We start from the raw sequence: 12,668 nt of genomic DNA, 5'->3' as shown, positions 1-12,668 counted from the left end.
AGGAATGTTGATTTCACATTCATCTAATATATTAGTGAATTGTATTGTGCAACAATAGCCAATATAATCTTGATTGTATCAAGTTAGCCACAAGAGCATGTGATCCACGTGATGTCATCCTCTTCCTCTATTATTTCCTCTTCCTCTTCATCTAACTCATCCTTTATTATTAGCAAAATATTCACCTTGTGATCTAGTAATGTAGAAGGAAGGAGATTTGGACTTTCTTCAATGCTTTAATAAAAGACTGGGGAAAATACACCAAAATTTTTGTAGAATTTTCCATATGCTTCTCTTAAGATTGTAAAGAACCTATCAACTTTGTAACTATAGAAGTGGTTAGATCTTTACTTTCTTCAATGCCTATTACTACTAGATTAAAGAGAAAGAGATCTTATAGATTTTTTTTTTACAATTTCATGAATGAACTCAGCTTCCTTCATCCTTAAATTTTAAATTCTCCTAAAAAACCTTAAACTCTAACTAATCTAATTTTTTATGTATCTTGGTATGCAATTTTTAGGCCCTCCTATGCATCCTTTGATGTCATAGTAGCAATTCAAGGAAAAAAATGAAACATCCAATGCAGATTGAATGATGAAAAGAATTTTGTCGTCCTTCTTTTGGTCTTCTTTCAACTAATTTCATTGATTTGGTGTGAATGCATTTTGATGATAAGAACTGTGTATCCCATTTCCACTAATTCATGGAGTTCTTGGAATAGTAGTAGGGTTTTGATTTTGATACTCCAATAATCATAGTTGTCTTCCATGAACAACAAAAATGAAAATGATAAGTTGCTACTATTAGTCATCTAGAGATAACTGTTTCTCTAACCTTGCTACATGCATAGTAAAAAAAACAAAAAATACAACCTTCTCTAATTCAAGTTGAAGGATTATAAGTTTAAAACAATCAAATCAAATAGACAAGAAATAATATTCATTTGAAAAAATCTACATATATTATCATAGCATATAAAAAAGTAAAAAAATCTATGTAGAGAGGAGGGGAGCTAGTAATTGTATAGGGTCCAATAGTTCTACACCCACTTGTGATAATAATATCTAGTCTTGCGACATATTTATACTAAATATCATAAATAAATCATCCATGTGTAAATCAAAATTACCAAATATTAGCCAAAATGGACCAATACTTGAACACATGTGAATCTATAAATTTTATATAAGAAATACATAAATAAGTTCACTAATAAGCGAAATAAATAATATTTTGTTTAAAAAATTATCATAGCTATCCACCATAAGTGTCTAGGCTCACTTAAACAAAGTATTGTTATCATAGTGAATTTTTTTTTTTATGTGTACAACTATTAGGCAGCAATATAAATGCATTGGAGTATTTCATATTAACAATTTGTCTAAAAGGTTTTAATGTTCAACTACTATATAATAATGCAGATTGTTTTAATAAAAACAAAAATAAATTATGTTCAACTATTGATCATTTTGTACTAGATATAAATGATAGATATAACAAAACATTTATGATTATTAATAGGTATTTGGACCATTTAAGTTCCATTTAAGTCATATTTTACAATGGAGAAAGTCTGTAGTTTTCAGCAGAAGAGGATGATCCAAGTCATCTGCCGTTTCAGCAGAAGAGGATGATCTTCGAATGCCATGGGAGGGTCACTGGAATTCACTGCAGAGCAACTTGACTACTGGGTGAAAGAAAATCTCTGGACAATGAGCTGGTTTATTGTAATCTTTCACATTCCTGTATATAAATTCCAGATAAGATTGTATACAAACAACTATGAACTGAACACTACTTACACTGTTTCTGCCATATTTTAAAACCCTCAGTGGATTTCTGGCCCTCAATTTTAGGGCCATCTCATGAGGCTTATCAAGTTTCTGTTAATTGCCGTACAATTGAGCTTATAATGTAATCTTCTGGGAAAGAGAATCTAATGAGCGTTTGAAATGCCAGGGGTTTGAAAATTTTGAAAGTTTAATTTCGTCAATTCGATTTAGTTTTTGATGTTTAAGTATGGCTTTAGCTTTCTCAGGTTTAAGGTTTTTATTTAGTACATTAGAATTTTTTTTTTTATTTCTTTTGACAATATAATGTTATATGTAATCATATGTAATTTATTCTTATAAGAAATTATAATAAAATAAAATTTATAAGTGTTAAAGCTGGTTTTAATGGGATATAGAATATTTTTAATTGGATTTTATATAAATTTATTTTATTAAAATTATTAAAATTAATTTCATTTATATTAAAATTATTAAAATTAATTTCATTTATAGCTATTTATCTTATTAAAATTTTAATTATTGTAAAATAATTATATTTTGAAACAATATCTTTATTTTATTACTATTTTTCATCTTTTAATGTTACCTTCTTTTATTAGATATTTTATCTTATTTATTTAATGTATTCTAAATTTTCTACTTCTTTTAAGGATTAAATTTTATTAAGTTAAAATTTTATTTATAGTTTTTCTTGTTAAAATTTTATTTATTATACAATAATTATATTTTGAATTGATTTTTTAATTTACACAATAGAATAAATTTCAACTTAAAACCTAAATTAAATGTTTAAATCAAGAGAGCAAGAGACTAAGAAACTAACTTTAGATTTTCTCATTTGATGCCAATAATTTATGCATGGCATGTGTCCTTGGAGAGTTATATTAAGGGTAGCATGTCATTTGATTATTGTCTCCATCTCTATCTCTCTCCACTATCTATATTTCCTTATCTCTCTCTTTCCCCCCTTTATCCTTCCCACTATATCTATCTCTCTATCTCCCCTTCTCTCTCCCTCCCTCTCCCCCTCTTCCTCTTGCTCCCTCTTTTTATATCTCTCTATTTCTATATTCTCTCTCTCCCTCTCTCCCCCTCCATCTATTTATATATCCTTCTCCCTATTTATATCTATCTTAATATATCTTCCACTCATACACATTCCCTATTTCTCCCTCATTATCTCTATCTCTATCTATTTATATATCCTTCTCCCTCTTCATATCTATCTCCATATATCTTTCACTCACACACATTCCCTATTTCTCCATTGTTATCTCTATCTCTATACCTCTCTCACTCACATAGACAAACATTCCCAATTTCTATCTCTATCTCTATTTCTATTTGTAGATCTTATATGCTCATTTTCCTTCATCTCTCCTACTCTCTCTCTCTCTCTATATATATATCCCTTTGTACCTCTCCATATATCACTTCCCATATCTTTATCTTTCTATCTATCTTTCTATATCCCCCTCTCTCATTGTCACCCTCTTTCTATCTATATTTCTCTTCCCCCCTTTCTCTCTTTTTCCATCTCTCCCTCTCTCTCACCTCCTTCATATTTAAATTTTATATCTAGTCTCTCTCCTTTCTATTCATATACATCACTCTCCCCCCATCAGTCCCTCTTTTTATATCTCTCTACTTCTACTCTATTTAATGCATATACATGCACTCCTTGTTTCTCGCTCCTTATCTCTATCAGCTCTATGTATCCATCTTTCTCCCTCTCTATCTCTCTCCTTCTCTCTAATGTTTAAACCTTTCTCTCTATTACTTGTATTTGTCACCTTTTCTCTCTCTCATTCTTGATCCCTATATATATATATATATATATATATATATATATATATATGTATATATAGTTATTTCCACTTCTCTTTATCTTTGCCTGTCTCTCATTTTATCTTCCTATATATCTCAATATCTCTCTTTTTTCCTTCCAATGTATGTGTATCTCTCCTTCTACCTCTCCCTCTCCCCCTCTCTTTATATCTCCTTATATATCTATCTCTACCTCTTCCTTTAAAGATCTCTTCCTCTCTACTCCCTATCTATTTCCCTATCATTCTATCTTTATCTCTCTATCTACCTCTGTCTATCTCGCTTTCTACTTTTACCTCTATTTATCTCACTTTCTATTTTTACCTCTATCTATCTCGCTTTTTATTTTACCCCCCCCCCTCTCTCTCTCTCTCTCTCTCTTCATATCTAACTATATCTTCCTTTGTCCCCCTGTATCTATAGACATGTCTCCCTCTATCAATCCATGTCTCTCCCCCTCTCTCTCTTTCTCCCTCTGTATAGACCTCTACATTTATCTCTTTTCCTCTCTCTATATTTCTCTCCTTATCACTTATTTCATCTATACGGTTATCTCTATCTAGATATCTCTATCTCTCTCTACTACTATGTCTCTTCCTATCTCTATCTATCACTTCATATCTCTACTTTTCTATCACTCCCTATCCCTCTTTCTCTTTATTTTCCTCTTCCATCTCTATTTATTCCTCTTGTTTCTCTCTTTTTGTCTCTCTATATCTATCTTCTTCTCTCCATCTTCCTCTCTTCATTCTCAATCTCTATCTCTATCTCTATTTATATCTCTATATTATTCTTTGTCTCTATCTCTTTACCCATCTCTCTCTCTCTCTCTCTCTCACCTAAACATAACATGACCTTGTTGGTAATGGAACATGATTATTTTTTCAATTTAGAGGTTTTGTTTTAGCTATGAATGGATCCTTATAAATGGATCCATATTTAATTTTAAGCTACCACTTCTCCTTTGAGACCATTTTTGTACAAACATCATGGCCTACATATTGACCTCATGTACTACTCAAATTTATGCAAAAAATAGATGAAATTTTTCCCAAGTCGACCTTTCACACCTCTTCGATATACCCATTGCACACCAAAGTGAAATTGCTATTTTACCTTCATTTAATTTTCAAATTAAATCAATATTTACAAATTAAATCAATATTTACAAATTAAATATTAAATTATTATTACTAACATTTTGAAATCAAATCAACACACGTCGGTATATACATGATCATCTTGTATCCACTTCTTTTTTAATATATGTAAAAATTTATATATTGATTCTAACAATTTTTTTAAGGTAACTTTAAGTTGACAATTAATATACGATAATATTAATGTTAATATATCACTAGCATACCTATATTTTAAAAAAATTAAGTAAAATATGTCGAGAGATATCAAGTTTGAAAATATATAATATTTATAAATTATTTTGAAGTAAACAATGTAACACACAACACTAATGCATGGAATCAATGAATAAATTATTCTACATTTGAATAATTTTAATAAATTATATAAATTTAGTTTGAAAATAGTTTTGAGTTTAAAATTTCTAACCATCTATAGACAAAGTATTGTTAGAATTTATTAAATACGAATCCCACAAGCCCAAATATCTTCTGATAGAATACCTATCACACAATAAGAGAGAATTGAACAACAAACAAAATTGAAGACAATTAACAATAATTGAATGTAGTTCTTTAAAATTGCTTATTGCTTATTGCTTAAGTTACAATGAATGATATTACATCTTTATAAAGAAATGTAACTCTAAAGATAGAAAACCTGAATGGTGGAGTCTACAAGATAGACTGAGAGTTGAAACACAATGCGTGAATCAGTCATATATGCACAAAAAGAATAATAGACTAATTAATGCATGATACTCTCCAAATCTAAACATAGCTTGTTTTTCCTAGTATGCATAATGCATGGAGATACATATTAATTAATTATTCATAATTAATTAATTAACTAACTAATAAATGCCAATAATTAATTGCTAACTAAGGGATCAATTAGTTAGTGAGGTAATGCAATTAAGTGAATAAGTAATATATAAATTATTTATTCAAACAAGTATGAGTTGCTAATAAATTAAATGATGGGTGATATTTTAATTGAATTTTGGTTTGTTTATTTTTGTTTAATGATTGTAAGGAATGATACACAATGCATAAAAGAGTGGAATTAACTATATTTGAATTATTGATAACCAAAATGAGATAAAGGCAATATCATACTAACTATGTCAACAACATTTGTAAAATATTACGCAATTTAAAAAATTAGAATCATTTATCAAATAATATTTTAGAAACAAAAAAATTCACTTAGTTAATTGTTCATGTAGTAGTAATACCTCTAAAACAATATCTATAATATTATCAAAATTGATTTTGGTCAAAGATACAATGTGCAAATAGATTTAAAAAAAATTCAAATAAAATTTGAAGAGTATTTTCACTTAGTTAACCATTTATACACTGGAACTCTCCATGTTTACTATCATCAAGAGGAGCCCAAACTTTGATTATCACATTAGACTTCATGACATATACTATAGGTATCCCATAGTGTGCATGTAACTACCTCAATGATGGCATGACCTAATGCACTGTGAATTTCATTGAATAATTAAACTTAAAAGTAGCAAGCAACCATTCTTCAAGTGGGCCTATGTGATAACTAATTTGTAATTATTCCTTAAGGAATCTCATAACCTTCATACTAAGTTGATCAAATTGGTTGTGTTTTTTTATGGTCATTGTTGGCCTAATAGTTACCTTCCACATACATATAGCAAGGTAAAGATCTTGAAGCTCTTGGTATAGAACAATTGACCAATAAAAATGTAAATTGAGAACATGTTAATAAATATCAAAGAAAGTATTGAATATTCTCCCTTGAAAGAAATAGGCATAAACAACAATATGGTACTAATAATTTTGTTGTTCATGATGTTGAAAATCAAGGTATATAAATTTGAATAATATGTATAAGGGTAATGTGAAAAAAGATCCTTGTGTTAACATGGAAAATCTCTTATGTCTAGTAGATATTTTGGCTAGACTATGATCTAAAAAATGACACTACCTTATACCTTCCAATGTTGAGTAATATAGAATAATTTTTAATCATAAAAGAAAAAAATGGTGGTTGAGGCCATTGAAGAAAAAATTGTGAAAAAATGCAATTAATCATAGAAATTATGAACTCCTAGGTTTTGTGAAAGCCCCCTCCAAAATTGTAGTCAATGTTCTTTTACCATTTTTATTTATTTAATTCTGGTTTCTAATGTCATTTAACAATTTTCTTTTGATTTTGATTTTGAGTTTTAATTTTTTAATCTAGATAGGGTTTTACATGATATTAAGAGCATTCACAATTATGAGGGATGTATATACAATCATCTTGTTTTTACAAACTCTTTTACATTGGTGGTTAGAAGGATTTTGATTTCATTTATCAATAGTCATGACCAAAATCCACTGGTAAATGCAGTTGTGGTTGCATTTTTATAAAGGTTGCATTTTTGTATATTTATTTACATAACCTTGTGTGGTGTATTTTCTCACCTAAAGCTTCGATAGTAAAACCCTCTTTTGGTGGAATAGATTATGGGAGAGGTGTCTTCACTTGGGGAGAACCAGAACAAATTTTCTCAATCAAATAATTACATGATAAACTTCTTAAACTAAGATAGGACATAAAATTCTACGAGTAACAAAATTAAGTTTACACCTAAAAATACATCCTTATTATATTTGAAGAATAGAATTTGATCTTGTAATGATAAAATGAAGAGTACAAAAAATATTGATCCAAAATGTAGAGTTACTCTTCAACTCTAGCAACTCATAGGGCATTTTCACCTATAGAAATAGAACCCAAAAATTCTATAGTTTATAAATTAAAAAACCAAAAATTCCAAAAAATGGAACACATCCTTGAAATCACTATAACCCCTAATGGGTGAGTTGAAGTGATGCCCACTCAACTTCAAAGGATTGAGCCTTCTTCTATATAGCCTCAAAGAATACCCAAATCAATAATCTCCTTAAAGGATAAATTTTTCAAACTATGAGCTATAGCTCGCACTTGGAATTCAACCTATGTAAGTAGTTGAAGAATGACCTCTATTTCTATGATGCTCCACACTTGACCCAAACTATAGAAATTAGTTCCGTCTTTCTTATTGTCTTCACAAAACTTGTGAATTTGGCTAAAAGAGAGCACTAAGATGTAGCTATGACATGTAGAGGGGAGACCTAATTGGAGCAATTTTTCAATATGTCCTTTCATCTCCTTGACCACTTATTTCAAGGCATTCAATTTTTTCCTACAATTCAGAGCAATTATTTTACAAGTTAAAAACAAGTTCACCTTCAATAATTACTATCTATTTTCAACTCCTTCTACTTGAAGTGTCTCCTTTAGTTTATTGCATAACATATGAACCAATAAATGGGAGTCTATGTCTTTAGGTCCAACAAAGGAGAGTGTTGATCCATAGTATTGCCCACCTTTGAATTGAATGATTGGGAGTTTGAATGAATTTGAGTGCAAGATGGGAAGAATGTTGTATTGGCTTGTAGGGCACTAGAGTCCAAGTTTCATTTTTCTCAATCTGTTCTAGTTCCTTCTCCATGACTTTGATCCAGTCTTCATCTTTCAGAGCCTCCTTTGTTGTTTTGGGCTCAATTTTGGAGAGTAGACATGCATTCTCTCTTGCATCTTTATCACCAATGATATTTTTAGCGGAGTGATTGTTTTTGACATACCTTGCTAATATCTATTCATTTCTTGGAGCTTCTTCTATCGGTTGCGCAGGTTGTACTTCACATTCTTCTTCATTTGCCACTACAACAAGATTTTATTCAACAGGTTCAATTGGTACAGTGTACTCGAATCCTTGATAATCCTCTGGTTCACTTTTTCTATCTTGTTCATTTTTCTCAGAGAACTCATCTACTCTGACATTGGCACTCTCCACAATCTTACCGGTCCTTTTGTTTAAACATTGATATGCTTTACTCTTTGTAGAGTAACCTAAGAAGGTTCCTTCATCACTCTTTGGATCAGATATTCCAGAGTACTCATCCCTCTTGATATAGCACTTGCTTCCAAATATTTTGAAATAGCTGACATTTGGTGAGTATCCACACCATAATTCATAGGGAGTTTTATTTTCCCCTTTCTTCACTTGTATCTGGTTCAAGGAATACATAGAAGTGCTTACTACTTCTCTCCAGAAGATATGTGGAATATCCTTCTGTATCATCAGTGCCCTTGAACAATCAATCAGAGTTCTATTCCTTCTTTCAACAACCCCATTTTGCTGAGGTGTTTTGGGTGCAGGCATCTATCTCATAATACCCTGTTCTTCACAGTAATTCATGAGCTCTTGAGAGGTCAACTCTCCTCCTCTATCTGATCTAAGACATTTCAGATTCTTACTAGCTCCTCTCTCTAATCAAGCCCTGAAGACTTTAAACATGTGAAAGGCTTCAGATTTTTCTTTCAAGATACAACCCACATCATTCTTGAGAAGTTATCTACAAACAACATAAAATAGCAGTCCCCATAGAAACTCGTGGTTCTCATAGGACCACACAAGTCTATATGAACTAAGTTCAACACATTTTCAGATGAATAAGATTTGCTATTGAAACTAGACCTAGTCAAGTATCCTAGTTAGCATTCTTTACACATAGCTTTTTCGGGTTTCATAATATTAGGCATACATCTAACAGACTTCATTTTACTAACTTTTGCTATGCTATCAAAGCTAACATGACACAGTCTTTTGTGCCAAAACCAATTGTCTTCTACCTTTTCCATTTGACAACTACCTATGGTGGTGTCTAGGTGAAACGGATTACCTCTGGATTGTTTACCAGTAACAATTAGACTTTTTGAGTTCTCATTTATTTTGCATATTCCTTCATTGAATTCTAACTGGTAACCCTTATAGTGAAGTTGTGCAACACTTAACAGACTATAATTTAGCCCTTCTACCCAATACACATCTTCACAATTTGTTTTATCATTTAGGGCTATAGATCCCTTACCTTTTAATACACAAGGAGAATCATTGCCGAATCTCACCATTCCTCCATTGCAATCCTCCATGCTAAGGAATTTGTTTCTGTTACCGGTCATGTGGCGAGTCCAACCACTATCAATTACCTAGTCTCCACACTATTTTGAGCTAGAGATCAATGCCATATCACTTTCCTCTATATTATCTTCCTTTACCACTACAAATGCAATTCCATCTCCATCAGATCCTTAAGATAGCACTCCTTCTTTCCCTTATCTTTGTAGCTTCTAAAATTATCCTTCCTATCATTGTCAGGACATCTGGATGCAATATGACCTATTTTATTGCAAGAGAAATACTTCAAGGGAATTTATACTTTCCTTTTCCTCTTGGAAACCTTCTTGCTAATAGAGTTGTAATCTCATCCTATTCTTGTTCTTTAGATAACAGGTTGTCACATTCATGAGAATGATCAGTTCTTGTAGCAAAACTATTTCCAGTTTATTTTCTTCTCCTTGTTGGTGCATGTATCATGGAATCTTTGAAGGCAGCATCAATCTTTGGTACATTGTTATCATAGTTCCTCAATTCAAAGGCGGTCAAATTTCCCATTAGTGAGTCTAGTGAAACACTAACTGCTCCCACGGATCTGAGTTCCTAAATTGCAGAAACCCTTATGGCATATTATGGTAGAAAGGTTCTCAGGATTTTGCTGACCACATCATCCTCTTCAAGCTTTCCTCCAACACTGTTGATGGAATTTACTGTACATCTTATATTCTTTTGCTATACTGGTCTATATTTTCTCCTTCTTGCATCCTACTCTCATCAAATTTTCCTCTTAAGCTGTCTACCTTAGCCTTTTGAACATGAGGATCTCCTCCATAAATAGTTTTCAGTTTATTCCACATCTCATAGGCTGTTTCAAGATCTTGAACCTCCACATACTCATTATCAGATAGAGTGCTAGCAATCAAATTCATAGTAGCAGTGTTATCTTTCCTTTCTTTGATCTAATCTGCAGTGAGAACCCCTATAGGTTCATTGTACTATATGATTACATGATTCTTGTATTGATCTCCTAGGGTTCTTAGGTAGAGCTTCATTCTACCACACCATAAGGTGTAATTCTTCTTAGAGAGCTTAGGACCCTCCTTTCACATCATCTTGGATATTTCCTTAAGCTATTAAGCTCTTTTGAATCTAAGGACCAAATCTCTGATACCAATTCTTAATCCAAACTGGTGCTAATAGGGGAGGGGTGAATCAACACTTTACCATTTTTCTAAATAAAAACCTTTTAACTCAAGACTGCACTAACTTAATATTTATCAATATAAACAGTTATTGTAGAAGAACATGCATGCATGAAAAGATACATAGTAACACCAAGATTTATCTCGTGGAAACCCAAATAGGAGAAAACCACGGTGTGAGTAGAAACTCACAAAATTTGTACTCTTTTGGAGTATGCCCGGGGAGGAGCCATCCCTGTTAGGAGATTACAAAGACATTGTTAGGTGCCACCCAATTAAGGGATTTTGCTTAAGGCCTGTTAAGTGCCTTTACCTTGTTAAAGGTAGCCTGGTTAAAGGACTTAGGAACATCAAGTAAGATGTCACCCGGTTAAGGGATTTTAAAAAGGGAGCTGTTAATGTCCACCCAGTTAAGGGATTTGAATTGCAATGGTCAAAAAGCAATAGGAAGTTGATTTGTTGGAGTAGCTATGAATAGCTTGCTCAAATCACAATGAAAATCATACTCTATCTGTAATGGTTGTGTCTTCTCTACACAACACCGGTTTTCTTTTTGTACCCTCAGCTCTGCACTTCATTGGTCCTTTGCTCATTCCCTTGGATCTACACTCTATTGGTCTACTTTACACACACTCTTCTCTACTAAATCATTTAGCACTTCCTCTTTCTTTTCTTTTCACTTTGGATTGCTTCTCACTAGATATTCTCTTTGCAGATTTTTTGATCAATTTTTTTCTAATGAACTCAAAAATACTTTATACACTCTCTATCGTCGCCTTCAGGTGTTTCCTAAAACAATGCAAACACAAATTTTGGTAGATTTCAAATTCAAAATCTCCTGCACTTTCTCTACATACCCTGCAACAATTCCACTAACTTCTCAACCAAATTTGTCACTGCATCCCCCCAAAATAGTGACTTTTGGTTGAGTCCAGTCTTCTAAATGCGAACTAGAAAATCTAGAAGTAATAATGGCCTAACTGCATGATGATAGAAGTTGACTTCACCAACCTTTAGTTTGGTGTAGACACAAACAAACCAACTCACCTTTTTCCATCACAACTATAAAACCAATCATTTCTCCAATATTTTTGGTGACCACCTATCTTCCTCCTGCTTCACCGGTCAACTGGTATACTACTGTGCTCTTCATTACTGGTTCACTCTTTGATGTTGACTTGTAGTACTTCCATTAAGCCTCTTCTCCTGTTTACCAATGAGGTTATGGTTTGCATACAACCTCAAGCCTTCTTGCCTAAGTCACCTTCTATGACTTCACCATTATTAGAATGACCAACCTGAAGATATGACCTAAACACCGATCTTCTTGAGTGATAGACCAGTTAGCTTAGTTTGTCTTCTCTTGAGCTGATTGAACCTTGATCATCTGTTGCTTATGCTACTTCCACATTGGATTACAAGTCATCACCTTTTCTACTAAGACACACCACTCCATTGGTCAGTGTTAGATATCAATGACAAATCTTAGCTAATATACCAATTCTCTGAATTAACCAGTAGATAGAAAAATAGGTAGTTTTGACACTAATGAAAAAACATCAATGCAACACATAATTAATTCCTCCAAATTGCCAACAATCTCCCTCTTTGGCATTGATGGCAACACTAGATGTGAAAAACATCCAAGTGCCAAGAAAATGCCAAAGAAGTCTTCCCCAATGGAAGACATCCAACAAACTCTCCAAGATGATATGACAATGAAGTTTC

The sequence above is a fragment of the Cryptomeria japonica genome, chromosome 7 (genome assembly GCF_030272615.1).
Source record: "Cryptomeria japonica chromosome 7, Sugi_1.0, whole genome shotgun sequence".
Taxonomy (NCBI): domain Eukaryota; kingdom Viridiplantae; phylum Streptophyta; class Pinopsida; order Cupressales; family Cupressaceae; genus Cryptomeria; species Cryptomeria japonica.
The sequence above is the reverse complement of the archived record's forward strand: the minus strand, read 5'-3'. Positions refer to the sequence as shown.